The 17,650-nt window shown below is 36.5% G+C and overlaps 1 protein-coding gene and 1 long non-coding RNA gene across 3 annotated transcripts in view; one reads left to right on the top strand and one right to left on the bottom strand.

The window, feature by feature from the left end:
• The window catches only part of LOC125619795, an 89,813-nt gene extending 88,992 nt beyond the window's left edge, over positions 1–821 (bottom strand). The window contains exon 1 of the long non-coding RNA XR_007351388.1: positions 589–821. This is a non-coding gene — a long non-coding RNA (uncharacterized LOC125619795). The remainder of the gene's footprint in view (positions 1–588) is intronic.
• Positions 7–17,650, top strand: part of Nfkb1 (nuclear factor kappa B subunit 1) — a 115,019-nt gene continuing 97,375 nt past the window's right edge. For both annotated transcript variants that reach the window (XM_015484602.2, XM_015484603.2), the window contains exon 1: positions 7–261. The gene's annotated coding sequence lies outside the window, so the exon portion shown is untranslated. The remainder of the gene's footprint in view (positions 262–17,650) is intronic.

A 17,650-nucleotide genomic window follows, 5' to 3' on the forward strand; every position in this document is an offset into this window, starting at 1 on the left:
GGCGCACCGCCGCCGCCCGGCCACCGCGCGCCTGCGCTCCTCCGCCCGCGCCGCGGACATGGCGCGGCGCTGAGTGGCCCGGCCCGACCCGGCCCGGCGAGATCGCGCGCCCGTTCTCCAGACCCGACCCGACCCGACCCGCACCGGGCCTCTTCAGGCTCCGGCTGGCCGCTGCTCTTCCTTCCCCAACCCGCTGGCCCGCGCCGCCGCGGAAGGGGAGTCCACAGGCGCAGGGAGGCCGAGCGCGGACCCGCCACCAGGGTAAGCCAAACTCGGGCAAGTGGGGGCCACTCTGGGGACGTGTGGCCCGAGTCCCGCTGCCCACCCGCCCCGCGCCCCCTCCAGCAGCACTTGGACTTCCTCATTCCAGCGCTAACCTCTGGGCTAGACCATGGGACAGGGTTGACAGTAGTTCAGAGACACATGGGTTTGGCGACAAGGGGGAAAAGGCACATCCGGACTTCGTAGGGGTTGGTCGGCCCAAGGGCCGCGGCCTCGCGGGCGGGCATTTCTGTTTAGGTCTCCACCGGCGGGAACAAGAGCCGGAGGGCACCTCTTGCAAACTTTTTTTTTTTTTTAAATCCCAACCTCCAGCCCTTGCTGCCGGGTGGCGAGAAGGCTGAGGTGCGCTGCGGTGCGGAGGAGAGAGGGGAAGGTGGTTGGTGCAGTGCAGAGCCAGATTTCACCTAAGGGCGTTCCATGAAATGAAAGCAGAAGTGCTTGTCAGTCCTCTTGGCTAGGAAAGCCCTTCCCAGCTCCCCAAAATTGAACAGGAGATCCTATTCCTTCCTTTCCTACTTCTAAAAGAAGCCCCTACTTCTCTCTCCCTCTTACACATACACACACACGCACACGCACACACGCGGCATAAAGTGTTCACCTGCTAGAGGACCTGCATGATGATTTTCAAAAAATAAGGACTTGATACTTAACCTTCAAAGTCTGGCATTTGAGAAAGAAAAGAAATTACCTCCTTAAAGCACTGTTTAGATACTTGATTATGTAAAACTCTTGGACAGTGGCACCCTGCATTGTGCATGACCTCTGAAAAATAATGATATAAACAAAGCATATCCTAAGTAGGTTTTCGAGTGGTATTTCAAAATAGACACCGATGGAGATGTTGGCCCTGGTTTATTGGTCTATTCTGTACCTTAGATGGGACTTAATGATACAGGATTCAATCATCAAGATTTAAGACATTTTTATGGACTTTGTTAAGCAGAGCTTAACTTTGCTCCTTATGAAATAACCATATTTATCTCTTAGATTTTTGTTATAAAGCTCATAACTGAGTAATGGCTGTGATATTACTAAAACATTTAAAAGCTGTGTTATCAACAGACTCTTGTACTAACTGATGATCTTTAGTAAATACTAAAACTTGGGATCAAGATGCTCAATTAGTTTTCTAGCAGAATTCCTCAACTGAATATTCTTGTGTAATCATATTTATTAAAACTTTATAGGGGAAACTTGATTAAAATAACGCCTTTAATGTAAGTAAGTTGTTTTTCTGATTTTAACTTTGTGCTTTCTAGAGATGAATTCTTTTAATGTTTGATGCCTTAAAAACTTATGTAAACTTAAAGTACTTTTTTGAGCTTATAAACTTGGAAAGACAGGAAATACAGAGCTTTGTTTCCTATAGCATTTTACATTTATCATTTAATTGAAGTGCTAAAATAAAAAGAACATATATAATGAATGGAAACATGAAATCTGTTGAAACTGTTCATCCATATCCATATACCCCAAATTCCTAAATGTTCTCCCTCACTTGTTTAGATAAAATGTCTTCCTAGGTTGCAGACTACTAAACAAACCTGAACATGAAGGAGGACTCATATATAGATTTAATGCTGGAACTAAAATACTATTTGCTGGGAGAGGTAAACCACTTCTGAACTGTTTGAAAGACTTTTTAAGCAAAATAGTGTCTTCCTATTGAAGGTTGGTGGCAATTTGACAACCTGTTATCCTTAATTTGAATTTTCAGTTTTATCTTATGTTCTGCAGTTGGCAATCTTTGAGCTGAATAAATTCCCCTGTTTTTCAAACTTAGTAAATACTGGAGTATACATAACAGAGATAGTCATTCTCCTTTGTAAATACTGCTTTGATCTTTGCACTTCCTTTTTTACTTGTACCTCTTAAACAAGATCATCTTTGACTGAGTTGCATTTGGTTAAAGCTCAATTTGTCTGAACTAGGCAGAATTTTAGATTTAGTAATCATATTCTTTACATTTTTCTTGTCATTGTTTCTTGAAACACATTGAAGTCAGTTTTAGAAACCTAAGTTTGTGCAGGCTGTTTTTACTACCCTTTTAGAGTTCCATAACTAATTAAGTAAGTTACTACCTTGACTTTCAGGGATTGCTTATTGTGGTAGGTAGGAGGTCTAGATAAGGAATTGGCAGCAGCATGGATCTTGGGCTACCATTCAATCAGCAAGCCCATATTTTTACCTAATTTATGAGAGAGGTATTCCCCTGTTCAGCAGAGGTGAAAGTTCTGGCTTCTAGGGGAAGTGGTTACTTCATAACCTTCAATTAATTTGAACTCAGGCAAAGTAAGAAAAGTAGTTAACATTTTTAAACACTATGTTAAAATAATTATATTGAGTTGCTATAAGAATTTTTTTGTTATGGTTGCTATTGCTTTGCAGTGTTTGGAGATCAAACCCAACACATGTTCTACCTCCAGCTATGTACTGCAACTCTGCCATTTGCATTTTTTATAAAGTATTCAAAATATTATATTTTTTTTCTCTTCAGAATTTATTAGTAGATCTTTTGTTTTGAGCCTAGAGATGCCTGCAATAGGAAGTATACCTGGAATGCAGATAGGTCACAAATAGAGTAAATACTCACATTATACTCTTCTAGTTTACAGACTGAATAGGAGTCCCTGGAGCAGCAATGGATGTATATGAATCAATGGCTTTGCAAAATGTCTCACTAATTTGTTGTGTTTTTAGTGGGAAGATTGTGTTGTTTGGTTGGCTTATTGACTTTCTGTTTATACTATGAATTACATAAGGTTATGTTAGAAGAAGCAGGAGAAAAAAAGAATAGAATTTCAGTACTGGAGGACACTTCAAAGTAGATGTCTGCTACTGCATTTACATTTATTTCGGATCAGGGTTAACTGACAAATGTCTTTTGGTAACCAGTAAACCACTTGGAACAATTTATCCTGTTTTCTGGGAATTAATTATGATTTGTGCTGTGCATCTCTTGTAAGTGCTCAGCTTAATTGTGGCATTTCTATAGAGGTAAGCAGGTAAATCATTAGGAGCATTTATATTAGGAGATTTGAGGTTTTAAACAACTAGAGGCTCTTATTCAGCCTCAGGAATGTTTGGATGTTGTAGCACAGTCCTGCAAATGAGTTTGGTCCTTGAATATGCATGTGTATGTGTGTATGTTTGGGTGTGTGTGTGTAAGAGTGATATTTCCACAGACTTAATAGTTAAGGCAACATAAACATGTCTTTGTACTGTTTCTTAAATGAATGTACAATGCCTTACTTTTAAATAAAGAGAGAAAAAGGAGAAAGTAGTAATATGTTCATAAGGATGAAATTGCTTCATATCTTTGGTCTCTGCTGTTTTAGAGGGTGTCCCTGGTGCGAATTAATAAACTATATTTTAGGTAGATCTGGCCTTGAAGATCAACCAATTTCTTAGAAAATAAATTGTGAAACAAAATTGTATTGTTTTACCACAAAGAATTTAAAGCCTAATAGTTTTACGCAAAAAGAATATAAGATGTAATTTGTTAAAGATTGTAGAAACCATCAGAGTAGAGAATATGGATGAAAATATTAGTTTAATTTAGAGAATTAATCATAACTCTTGTATTTTAAAATTTAAAAAGAAATCCATTATTTTTTAGTCCTTATGTCTTGTATAGTAATAAGTGCAGATTTATCAGTAATACAAGTTTCATCTGCCTTAATTCATTGCCTGTTTTTGAAATTGAAATAATGATATTTGTGTTTTAATTATCCATTATAAATTGGCTTATTATTTTTCATTTCTCTTTCACCTTTAGACCAAAAACCTTATCATTAGGGTCTTATTCTGATCCATGCTGTCAACACATATCAGCAGTTTTAAACTATCTGTAGATGCTATTTCTTGAAACTGTGAAAAAGTATTAAACTTTAAAGAAGAATGTAAATATTTTAGATGACTTATTCTTTTGAAGAACCTAAATTATTTTAAAAAGAAAAACAAAGAGCTATTTGAAAAATCAAATTCTATAGTTCTAGCTAAAAAGAAGCAATATCTAATTTAGATTGAAAAGAAATACTTAGCATTGTGCTTGTTGGCGCATAGTGAGCAATAACTGTTGAATGAATGCATGCATTTAAGTTGTTTTTATTTCACTTTTTAAAATGGGCATCCTTTTGTGTATGGAAAAAAATTACAGTTGTCTTGCCTTCTGGTAAGAAAGAAGCCAAAACATACTTATTGCCTCCTAGATATTATATTATCTAAAGTGTACTTGAAGATTAGTAGGACAAGTAAATTATTTAAAAGTACCCAGTATCTTCCCAAAGGAAGCATTTCATTTTGAAATAGAAGTTTATGAACTGAAAAGGGTTTTGTAGTTTCAAAGTTTTAGAGGCACTTGTCAAGCAAGGCAGTAAAGTAATTGAAATGATAAATGGTGCATGTACAAGAGAAAAAAATGTTACTTTTTGGCAAAGTTAGAATTTCTCTAAACTCCACTGAAAATGCAGTTTCAATATGAGCATCTCCAAAAAAGGAAACAATGCTGTAAATACTGCTTTCTAATCTAAGGATTATTAACACTTAGGTAAATTCATCGACCAAAAAATACAATCAAAATGTGTTATGACCTCCAGAATTAAATATTTGCCATCCATAAATCTGCGACTTTTGGAATTTCTAGATGGGAAACCTTAGAAACAAATGGGCAGTTAGCAGGGTTTACAGTACTTTCCACTTTCATAGCTTAATGGTTTTGCAACACTATAAAATCCTGGCCTCTTTATGGTGAGGTTTGTACATTACTTCTCAGTTGAAATTTTTTCAAAAAATTGACCTTGAAACCCTGTATCTGACCATTTAATCTTTGTGGACACAATTTGTAAACGAAATATACCATTCAGACTAAAAAAAGAACAAAATGACAACACTCCCATCCTTGTGTAGTGCCCTGGGAGAGCCCTAAGACAATCTTTGAGGAAGACAGAGCCATTGAACACTGCTCACTGAGCTTTCCTGCCCACCTAATTCTTGTTCTGACCCTGACCTCTCTTTGCATCCCTCACAAACACATTCAAGTTTTTAAAATTAGTTATAAAAATCAGTGTATACATATGTGTATATTAAATCTTTTTTGTTGCCAACAAATTAAATGTCTACATATATAACAAGTACATTGTTAACCTGTCATTACTGAAAAATACTCTGAACTTGAATAGCTGTATTGTTTGTTACTTAGAGTAATAAAATAATCCAAACACTTGCTTCTACTTCCCCATGGGATGGCTATCAGAGAATGATAAATTTTTCTATGTTCCATTACATGATCAATTCAGCTTCTGGGCATAAACAAAGCAAACAAATCTATAACTCTGTCATAATCTTTACAGTGCTATTCAAAAGTGTATGGACAATTCATACATTTCATGGTAGACTTAATAAAGTCATTGAGCTTTTTTTTGATGGGAATATTTTGATAAATGAGGCTCACTGAAGTTTCTAGGATAGATTTACTCTTTGCTAACTTGAACTAAAGAAAGAACAAGACCTGCATAAATTAAGTACATTTCTAGAGAAAATATTGGAACATTAAAAATAACTTTTTATTGTTTTGATGCATTTTATTTGTTAAAATAGCAGCCATTTCAAAAAGTATTATTTTTATTATGTGTCATGTGGTTTGAACTAGCAAACCGTATTTCAGTGTCAGAGCATACTCATCCCTCATTTTCCCCAAATATTGATTCTAACATATATCAAGCATGCAAAGAAGAAAAATTAAAGTGATGGCAGACTCCCTAATCAGTCTGTATATTTACTGGTTCTCTTCCCAAGCCTGCAAATAATTAAAATAGTGAAAATAAATTACTTAATTATCTTAGAAAACATGCCCTCCAAGATGAGAATTTTAGGAATGAAAAAATGACTAATTTTGGATGTCTTAACATAAATTCCTAACACGTTTTATTGCTATTAGAAGAACTTCTTTGTCTATTAATTCTTAGGGATAGGTTTATTTTGTAGAGTTAATCCTGCAAAATTGGTGTTTGGCCATTAAGACTTGATTTATAAGGTCCATTGTCTTTTTCTTTTAAATGAGTTATGTATTCTGTTTCTTTTAGAAAGTCTACTATAATAACTAAATAGGAGTAGTTAGTCCAAGTTGTTTGGAGAGGTAGTCTAATCCCTTGCATGGTATTGAGGGTAAAGGAGAAGAATCCTTTACAATTTACAGTTGTAGTGTAATGCTGTGCATGTAAGACAAGCACTTTTATGACTTAGAAAATTAAAATCAAGATGATGTATAAGGTTGGAAGAATTGGAAGAAATTTGAAGTGGAAAGGAAGAAACATGAAGAAGGTTAAGAATAAAAGTAACTCAAATTTAATTTTGCTTTATTAGATATTCAGGAAGATACTTTAAGGGATTATATAAAACCGTCAATTTACATAAAGTCAAAACTGAAAACTGAATTAAAATCTAGGAATTGGAAAAGTTTTTTTTTTTTTTAACTGAGCACAAATTGCTAATTTCAAACCAACCAGAAAGCCTGGGAGGAGACAGATTAAAATGAAACAAAAATATAGCAGTTTTGTACCCTACTCATTTAATTCATGCATTTCTTAGGCTACTAATATACATTAAGATATATAAGTAATATGTCTGCTTAGGTGTGTGTGTGTGTGTGTGTGTGTGTGTGTTATTAAACCAAGAGACTTGATGGATTTGGTCAAAACAAAGGATAATAAAAGAATAGATAAAGGATTAAGAGGAGAGCATATACAAAATTAAGTCTTGAATGTGAAGAGAAAATAATCTAGAAAACGAATCAGAAGGTGGGTGTGGTGGTGCACACCTGTAATCCCAGTGACCTGAGAAGCTGAGGCAGGAGAATTGCAGATTCAAAACCAGCATCAGCAGTTTAGCAAGTCCCTAAGCAATTTCTGGAGACCCTTTCTCAAAAAATAAGAAGGGTCAGGATGTGGCTTGATGTTAAAGAGCCCTTGGGCTCAAACTCCAGTACCAAAATAAATAATAAATAAATAAATCAGAATTCCGGAGAAAAGGATCATTTACATATTGCATGGTTAAAGGAAGAGGTTAGAGTGAAAAGAACAGAGAGGTTGCCCATCAATATTACCATTTTGCAGGCATTCCATGGCATTATATCCTATTTTAGATAAATTGAAAACCATGGACACTCTCCCTGTACTCCAAGAGCATGTTAGAAGTCTCTTATGATTGAGTAAACATCAGTTCACCTGGGAAATTAATTTCAAAAACATGGTATCTGGCCACAGTTAAATGTATTTCCTTGCTCTCGTGCCATATTATACCATTCATTTGACATGTTTTTATGGTTTCTCTCCATGAGTTTACCCAATTTCCCATTTAAGACATTTAACTAGATTTAACAAGCACGCAGAACCTTTTAAATATTTCCTGATTATTTTAGAACATTACATTATCAGTCATTTACCCTGCAATTATGGTTCTTTTTTATGATGGGTGAGGAAAGTATTCTGTTTCTTTTAGAAAGTCTACTGTAATAACCAATAGGAGTAGTTAGTCCAAGTTGTTTGGAGAAGTAGTCTAATTCCTTGTTGAGACAGAAAGGTGAGGGGTTTTTAGGTGATTGTTCTGTATTTACTAAATATCTGTTAAACTGGAGAAGTCCAGCCATTCCAGGCAAGTCTAGAAAAGGATCTGATTGCTAAGGCACTCAGGTATGTTCATGAGGATGTCCTCATCAACATGCAATATTAAATTTATCGCCAGCATTGTTACCCCAGCACATTAGGGAATGCAGTTGGTAGCCCACTGTGGGCCCTGCAGTGGGTTTCCCAAACTAGCAGTCTCAGAGCCCTTCTTTATACACTCCTTCAGTCTGTCAAGTCCTATCTAGTCAGCCTTCTCAACTCCAGCATCCCTCTCTTCCTGTTTCTGCCATGTCTCCTGATGCATCGTCTCCTGCTTCCTGGTGCATCTTTCTTTCCTGTGTAAGGGTGAACTTTCTAGAGTACAAATCTGACCAGGTCATTGTCTTTAATTTCTGAAGTGAATCTCAGTTGTCCTTACAAGTGGATTCCTGCATACCTCACCTCCCGCCCCTACTCCTCACCTATCCCCAAGTCCTCTCTATCAGCTGTCATGTCCTTATCCTCCTTCTCTTCTTCACTTTGGATGCTTTTGCTTATGCCCTCCCTGAGTGAGAACTCCCCTCCCCAGCCCTCCTGCTGACTGCAACCTTCAGGTCTAGTCAAGCATCACCACCTCTGCTGTCCTCCTTTCTCACTCTCCCTCATCTCAGCATCAGGAATTGCACTGTCCCAGTCTGTTATTTGTTCCAAAAAATGAAACATCTTCAGGGCAGGGTTTATCTTATTTACATTTTATCTTATTTACTTATTCAGTAACTGAATAAAATATTGGGAAACGATGCCACTGATTAAGCTCTGTGGCTCTGGGCGAGTGGTTAACTTCTCTGTGGAAAAAAAAAATGAGAGGGTTAGATTAAATGGGCATCTACCTCTAAAATAATTTGTTTCTTTGATGTAATTGCATTAGTTGGAAGACTTCAAATTTTCTTGCTGTATTGAGATAGATTGACTTAAGAAAAATTAATGAGTAGTTGCAAAGTCCATTCTTCATTATCAATATAAAGATATGATCAATGGTCTGTTTTGTGGATAATAATTATAATCTTTGGTCCCAATCTAGTTTTTTCCTGACATCCAGATATTTTATTATTGACTATTCTCTTATTTATATTTCTCTAAAGAAAGTCATGGCAAACTTAAGACTGAAATTGAATATAAAATTAAATATTCAACTCCAGATCAATGCTAGGTCTCATTAATTATAACTTTATTTGGAGGAGGAAAAAGGGAAAGTGATAGTGGTCTGAGCTGACTCCTCATCTGTCATAGAAGGAATGTCTACAATTGATAAGTCAAGAGAAAAGATATAAAATTATTGGATATGTGAATAGATCCATCAGATAAACCAAACACAGAAAATTATGAGTGTTAAAAAGCTAGTATCTCTGAAAAGCCAGATTGGCAGTATGAAGAGGTGTAGAGTAAGGGAACCTTTGATTATTTATGTGTTCCCATCCTTATGTAGTAGAAATTTTTTTACTATTTTCTCCTTTATTTTCTCCAGCTTTATCACAGTACAGTTGAAAAATAAAAATTACATATATTTATTGTACAAGAGGATATTTTATGCATCTGTGTGTGTGTGTATAAAATGATTAAATTACGAAATTAACATAAGTAGGATTTTAGTTTTTCAGCAGTAATTCATTTGAGTGTATTTTTATGTGCCAGGCACTGTTCTGAGTACTGGGAACACAGTGTTGAACAGGACAGAAATTTAGACCATCAGGGAGCTTAGGTCATGTAATGCTTCTTGTTTTTAAATTTTTCTTTTGTCGTAATCATTTTTTGAAGTTGAGGAATCGCCTAACTGAAAAGTGCACAGATCGCAATGGTGCACCTTTAATGGGTTGTCTCACTCTGAGACGCTTAACCTAGGTGGTGGTCAAGAAGTAGAACATCGCCACACCTCAAAAGCCCCCTACTGCCCCTTCTTAGTCAGGACCGCACCCTCCGCTCATCTGAAAGGTTCCATGAATGACTCTTGGATTACGTGTACATTACTTCCATGACTCATAAGACTATCAAGAGTTCACTGAATGAATTAATAACTCTGAACTGCCAATAATGAGCTTCACACAAATAAGAATTCTGCTATGGATAAAGACCCTACAATCAGTTCAGATATCCCTCATCAAACAGAATGTTGTTTGTTTTGTTTTTGTTTTTGTTTTTTGCCTAAGACATTAGTAAAAAAAAAAAAATGTATATAGAACAAGTCACATTTCACATTAATTTATCATTTATAGATTTAAGACTAAAATTATCTTTATTGCTAAGTTGTCAGGGTCACTGACAAAGAGACTTGGAAGAAATAAGGATGCACATCTGACTCTCAGATGTATGACAGTGTAGTTCATCTCTTCCTAAAGGGTTTATCTACATCAGTCCGTGGTCGGTGTGGAAAGGGCCTCATAACTGGATCTAAGGACTGAGAGCTCCCTGCATAAGGCCTGATTTTGATGCATGGAAATCATTAAATTTTTATATGTGTAATTGGAAGGTCTTTGCTGTACTCAGTACTCAGGATAGGAGCAAGTGGCTGTGATTGTTCCCTCAAGGGAGCCTTTTCTCCCTGGATCCAGGCCCATGGTAGCCATAGACATAGAACCAAACATTGCTGGTTCACATGATGAATCATTTTCTTTTAAAACAAAGGACAAGGGGTTGAGGAATATGGCTGTGTGGTAGAGCATGGTCTAGCTTGTGTGAGGCTCTGGGTTCCATCTCTATCACTGTTAAAAAACAAAGGATATATTTTTGTAGGTTTTTGAGGGTTAATAAGATGAAAATCCAAAATAAATCATATTCAGAGTCAAGAGAATAGGATTTGTTTCTTTATAGTTGAACAAAAGAATTCTAGTCTCTTAACACATAATCCATGAGGTCTGCTTCTACCTTAATCTGATAATATAAATACTTAAAAATGGTACTCAAGGCAAAGGCCGGACATCAAAATTAAATTTAGGGAAGGAGAAAACCTGTAACATTAGAAATGCAGAAGCAAAAGGTCAGAACAAAGTCCAGTATATCAAACCTTTTTTTAGTGACACCTGAACGAAAGACTTCAAATCATAAGTAGATGCATTGAATTGGTTTTTTAGAGGAAATGGAAAGCAGGATTGTATCAAGAGTTACTTAAGTGATAACACAGGTTTTTACCCAATTTATTATAATCCATAGAACTTCTACAGCTGTACAATTTATTCTCAGCAGGTTGTCCTACTATAACATTAATAAAAATGAATTTCACTTAGAATGGAATCTGCCATTTGATATAAATGACACAGTAATTAAAATGTGTCCAAAACATCTTTTTGATCCTATGAATGTTAGCTGTGATTAAGAACACAACCATAGGCAAAGATTTGTTTCTTATGGAACACTTGGAATGCATTCTAATCACTTCACTCAGAAAATCCCTGTCCCCCTTGGTTATAGTGAACATGATAGGGCAAGAATTTAAATGTTTTTGTTGTTTTTTTCAGACAGGGCAAATGAGGTTATATTTATTATGTTTAATTGATTCTAAGAGGCACATTTTCTCCTTTGACTTCATTACATATATATTTGGGGATTTTATTGGTATCTTACTGTTATTAGTTTCTGATTTGATTTCATTATGTTTAGGTAATATACTGTATTAGTCAGCTGTCAGTGTAGTGAAATACTTGAGGTAATTTACTTATAAGAAGCAAAGATTTATTTTAATTCATGATTTTGGAGGCTCCAGTTCCCAATCAGGTGGGCCTATTATTTGGGGTCTCTAACAAGACAGTACTCAGGGTAGGAGCATGTGGCTGTGAAAACCACTTACCCATCAACCAAGCAGCAAAAGAGAAGAAAGAATGGGCCAGGGTCCCACGATCTCCTTAAAGTGACATTAAGGACTTTCCAATAGGCCCTACCTCCTAAAAGTTTCACCACCTTCCAATGCTACCACCCTTGGGGACAAAGCCTTTAACATATGAACCTTTGGAAGGCCCTTAGCCAAACCATAGCCCATACTCTGTATGCTTTACCTGAAATTTATGGAGACTTGTTTTATAGCCCAGTGTGTGGTCTGTCTTTGGGAATATTCCATGTGCTCTCAAAGAGAGTGCGTATTCTGCAAAGGTTGTGGTGTTCTGTCCATGGACTTAGGTTCATTTGATTCATGGTGTTGTTCCTAAATCTTATAGTGTTCTTACTAATATGGTTTAAAAATGTATCCCCTTCCAAATTCGCATGTTGAAACTTAATGACCAATGTGATAGTAATGAGAGGTAGAGCCTTTAAGAGGTGTTGAGGTCATGAGGGTTCCTCATGAGGAAGGAGTGCATTTCCTCTTGCTCCTCCACTCTCCATTATGTGAAGCACAGCGTTCTTCCCTTTGGAGGATGCATCTCTCAGCAGACACCTAATGCTGGTCCTGTGCTCCCATGTAGCTGGAATCACAGTCATATGTCACTGTGCCTGGTCCTAGGCTGCCCTTTCTTATCTCTTGATACTTTGGAGATTTTTTTTCTTTAGCATTAGTTTTCAACAGTTTGGCTATAATATGCTTAAGCATAGTTTTATTTATCTTTCTCCAACATGAGAATCTTTGAGATTCTTAGATAATAGGCCAATTTTTAAAAATTAAGCTTTGGAAAATTCTCAATCATTATTTGTACAAATATTTGCCCTATCTTTTTCCCCCTCCTGGGATTCTAAATTACAAATATGTAAACTATTTGATATTTTGACCCAGACCACTCAAGCAAGTCTTCATTTCTTTCTGCGTGCTCTCCATGTTTCAAGTTGGAGAGTTTTTATTGATGTAGTTTATTAATTCTTTCTTCTATGTTATCAAAGTTCTTGAAAAATCCATTCGCTGAAATTTCATTTCAGTTCTAGAATTTCCATTTAGTTCTTTAAAAAAAAGTTTGCTTATTACTGCTAAAATTCTGTATCTGTTCATTCATTATGTCCATTTTTGCCTTTACACTGTTGAATATATTGTTGTTAACTATTTTGAAATCATTCATTGCTAATCTCACTACTTGTTTTGTATTTTTTCTTCTGGGTCATATGTTTCTGTTTCTTTGCAGGCTTTATAATTTTTAATTGTGCCTTTACATATTACACTGTGGAAAGCTTGTGTTTTTGTCTTCCATTATGCAGTGTTGAGTTTGTAGTAATAGGCAATAAGTTTACTGGTTAATCAACTGGTTTTATAAGATGGATTTAGAATAGCTGTAATTTTAGGGTGTGTTCCTAACTCTCATTGCATGGTTTTTGAGCTGTCACAACTGAATGCTTAGAATGTTCAGCAGTGTCTCTCCACCCTGGGATGTGGCAATTTCATTGTCTCTCCGCACCATGTAACCTCTTGAATTCAACTCTTATATCCTGAATATTTGCTTTTTAGTTGGCTTTTCAGGGTCTTGTCTTGCATTAGCATAGCTTAATATTTGGCTAACGACTAGAGGTGACCTCTATGCAGATTTCTGAGGCTCTTATTCCTGTTGTAAACCTTTTCTGTGACATTGCTGCTCTCTGTTTGGGCTCTACTCCATGTATAATGGTTAAGAAAGTGACCATGGTTCAAAAAGTAAGGTTGGACTTGGAGCTGATAGCCTATGATATATAGCACTATGATATCTGTTGTTCAGTGTCTTAACCTATTGCATTAAGTATTTTGTGTAGTTTTGCAGTTGAACATGGTAAAGGAACAAGTTCAGATAACTGTTAATCTGTCATGATCAAAACCAGGAGTCAATATTTTCACAAATTTGATATTTCAATGCTTCTTACAGTTAATACTATATTAATCAAAAATACTTATGTCCACTGGTTGGGAAGTACAGAAGAGCAAAACTCCCATTTATATATTTTAGGCACTTATACTCCCTTGAGAAGATTTTAAATATATAGGAAAAATTAAGTTGCAGTAGAACATGTGCTGTAAAGTGTAGAATCACCAGGACTGTGAGTGTTCTAGACCTAATGTGGATTACAGGGCTATAAATTATAAGGAAAAGTACAAGGTTTAATGGTTAAGGTTGGATTTAAGTAGAGCCTTGAAGAGTGGGTAATACTTAGATAGGAAAGATGGCATTTCAGGATGTAGGGCACACTAAACAAACACAAGAGATGGAAATGAGCAAGACGTTTTTGAATAACCAGTCTGCCTGAAGTAATAGTTTTGGTTGGAACATGGTAATAAGTGATGCTATAATATGCTTATACTATAATATCATTTAACATAATATGATGATTGTGTGATTGTGGTCCTTGGACTTAATCTTTTAAGTAATATAGCAAAAATATGAACGATTTGTAAGAAAGACTGTGGTGAGGAAGAACAGTAGGGAAGCTGTTATTGTGATTCAGGGTGAGGCAATAAAGGTCTCACCTAGGGTGTGCCAGTGGAAATGGACAGGAAAGGAAGGTCAAGACACAACTTGAAGAAAAAGAATCAGCAGAAATTGGTTATTGACTGGATGTTTGAGAATGACATATTGGCAGAAATTGGGGAGTCAAGAATAGGGTTTACTGCATCAGAAATGATAAATTGGGGGCTGGCATTGTGGCTCAGTGGTAGAGCGCTTGCCTAGCATGTGCGAGGCCCTGGGTTCAATCCTCAGCACCACATAAAATAAATAAATAAAGGTATTGTGCCCATCTACAACTAAAAAATAAATATATTTTAAAAAAAGAAAAAAGAAATGATAAATTGGCTTTAGAGATTAGAAAGCGGAGGGAATTTAAAACACCATCACTTATTTTATAATGTCATCATTACTTAATGCTAAAAGTGACTTAATAGTATTTGCACTTTGAAAATTTTAACAGTTCTAATTTTTTTCTCACAGCAAAGTATTTTTGATGAACTGTACTTGTTTCTTCTGTTCATTTGGGAATTGAATAAGACAATAAGAATAAAAGCCAGTCAGTGCAGGAGTGTAATTACTTAATTGTATTACCAAGATAACTAACTCATGCCCCACATACTCTCTGTTTCCCTTAACACTTACTAGGTTGCACTTTTTTTTTTTAACCTGTTCATCTTCCTACTTACTAAACTGTTACATTAGTTAACTTCTGCTGCATAAGAAATCACCCCAAAGCAAAGTGAAACACCAGCATTCGTTATTTCTTCCAAGTCTGTGGGCTGTATAATCATCTGTCTGGACTTGCCTGGCTGATCTCTGAAGTTTTCGCCTGCTCAGCCTGTGCTGCTTAGTTGAGGGGAGCCTCAGCCAGCCTTGCCCCTTTCTGCTCCATATGGTCTCTCATCCTCCAGTGGGCTAGCCCAGGCTGGTTCACACAGCAGCAGTGTTCCAAGAGAGAAAGAATGTGATCACTGCAAGGCTTTTTGAAACCAGTGTGCAGTACCCACACTTTTCCTTCATTCTCTTGGTCAGAGCTAGTTACAGAACTGCCAAGATTCAAGGCATGGAGACATAGATATTTTTCCTTCTGTTGGGTGAGTGTAAAAAAAAAAAAATGTGACCATTATTTCATTCTACCACAACTGTAAGTTCTGTGAGTACAGGAACTATGTTATTCTTATTGTGTAGCATCATGTCTTTGGAAACGGACACAGTAGGCATAACTGTTTTTTAATGAATGAGTAAACTAATGAAGGAAGGAAAACATCCAGGTAACATTTCAAATAAACCTGTCACACAGTGCACAGCATGTGCCACAACAGCCACCGGCTTTCCCCTCTTGGCTGCCAATACTGGCACAGCTCAAATTTAGCTTTAAATTTGTATTTTTATAATATGGTCAGTGAGTATGTTTTTCCTACAGACATGTTTCAGAGAGAATCTCTTTATTCTCCTTTGAAATTTACCAATGAATGGAGATACATAGATATAGATATTATCCCCCCCCCCACATATCTATCTCTATCTCTATCTCTCTATCTCTCTCTCTTTCTCTCTCTCTCTCTCTCTCTCTCTCTCTATATATATATATATATATATATATATAATGTATGTTTACACGTGTTTTCATATGTGTATATATGTTTAAAATATCACTTGAACTGATATTATTTGGTGTTTTTATTTTCACATTTGATTTCTTGTAAATAACTCATTTGAATTTCATACATTGTCAGAGTCTTATTCTGCTTTTCAGGCTATGCTACTTGAATCAAATAATGTGTTAACTAAGGCTTTGCTATTTTCTGGGTGCAGAGCCAATGAGCACAACCAGGAAATCAGAGAGTGAAAGAAGGTTTGCAGCAAGTAAGGAGAGCATGGGGTGACTCCCGAAGTGGTATCTCCCCCAAAAAGGAGGCAAGGGAATCTAATTGGGGAGACTTGTCTGTATGTCAAAGAGCACACATTTCTATGAAAGCGCATTTTGAGATCATGCTTCTTCATATGTTCAAAAATGGTGAATTGGGAGCTTCTGGGGCAAATATAGCATTATAGTGAGATTGTAAAGAGCAAGTTCTTTCCAGGACATCTAGAAGAGGGGTTGATTGTTTGGGGGCTGGTTTAAACCAGTTCCTTACACTCTTCTCCTGAGGACCTTCCCTGAAAAAACAACTTGAATGGATGTTGGCTATTATCATGGGAGTCAGCAGCCACTTCTCCACAAGCACAGGTGAATGGTCCTGTGAGTTTCTATTTGTAAGTTTCCAGCTATAGCAGCTACCATTGCAAGTAGACCAGCTCCAAGTAGAACACTTGGGAGACCTGGAGCAAAGATCTGTATTAAAATAATGACGTCAAGAAGAAAATCACATCTACCTCCAATAAAAGTGATAGTAGACAGATTAGCCAGCATTACTCTGTCGGCCTGAGCAAATGATTTAGTCTCTCTAATTTTCAGTTTCTCAGCCGGGGCAATCAGTACTCCTCAGGATTAATGTGAGAAGTAAGTGAAACATGTGAAGCACTGTCTACAGTTCCTTTCTCATGGGAGGTAGTCAGTAAAGTTTAGTTCTTACTCTGTGTGAACTGAAGTACTGTCCTGGTGCCATAGCATTCATCAGGGTTTCTTCTCAGCATTATTAACAGTTGGAGCTGGGAAATCGTTTAATGTGAGGGGCTGTCCTGTGCATTATAGGTTTAGTGGTGTCTCTAGCCTCTGTACACTAAAATCAACTAGGACCGCCCACAACAGCACAAAATGACTCCTGGTTGCCAGATGTCCCCTGGGGACAAAATGCAAACATTTTATTCAGCAGTGACACATAATCACTTTAGAGAAATAATATGACAGTGTACCTGTAAATGTAGATGGAAAAGAAATAAAATACTTGATTCTTCTCAGAATACTTAAAACTCTGCTGTCTGTATTGCTATTTTAATAATTTATGAACAGATTATTATGCTCTTCTACTAAAATGGCTAACATTTGCTAGGAAATCATTCACTGTGCTAATAGGCTTTGCATGAATTAACCGGCTGAATATTTTCTGTGTGTCTGTCATCCCTGTTAGGTTGACATTCCATCCTCAACAGGGACCTTATCTTTACCAGTGCTGAGCATGATGTATTTGTATTCACTAGGTAGATATTCCACATTTTAGTTGGTCACATTATACCCAAATGAAACAATACCAGTATAAAAATGCAGAGAGGAGTAGAAAAAATGAAAACTGTGTCTATACATATCTCAGTATGGTAGCATACAAATAATTATTCTTTTCTAAAATTTTTGGAAATCATCTCTTCTGAAAAAAACAAGTCTACTGTCAACTTATCTTTCATCATTTCTAGCACCATATAGTATCAGCAAGATGTAAATGAACAGAC

The sequence above is a fragment of the Marmota marmota genome, unplaced genomic scaffold, assembly GCF_001458135.2.
Source record: "Marmota marmota marmota unplaced genomic scaffold, marMar, whole genome shotgun sequence".
Classification (NCBI taxonomy): Eukaryota; Metazoa; Chordata; class Mammalia; order Rodentia; family Sciuridae; genus Marmota; species Marmota marmota.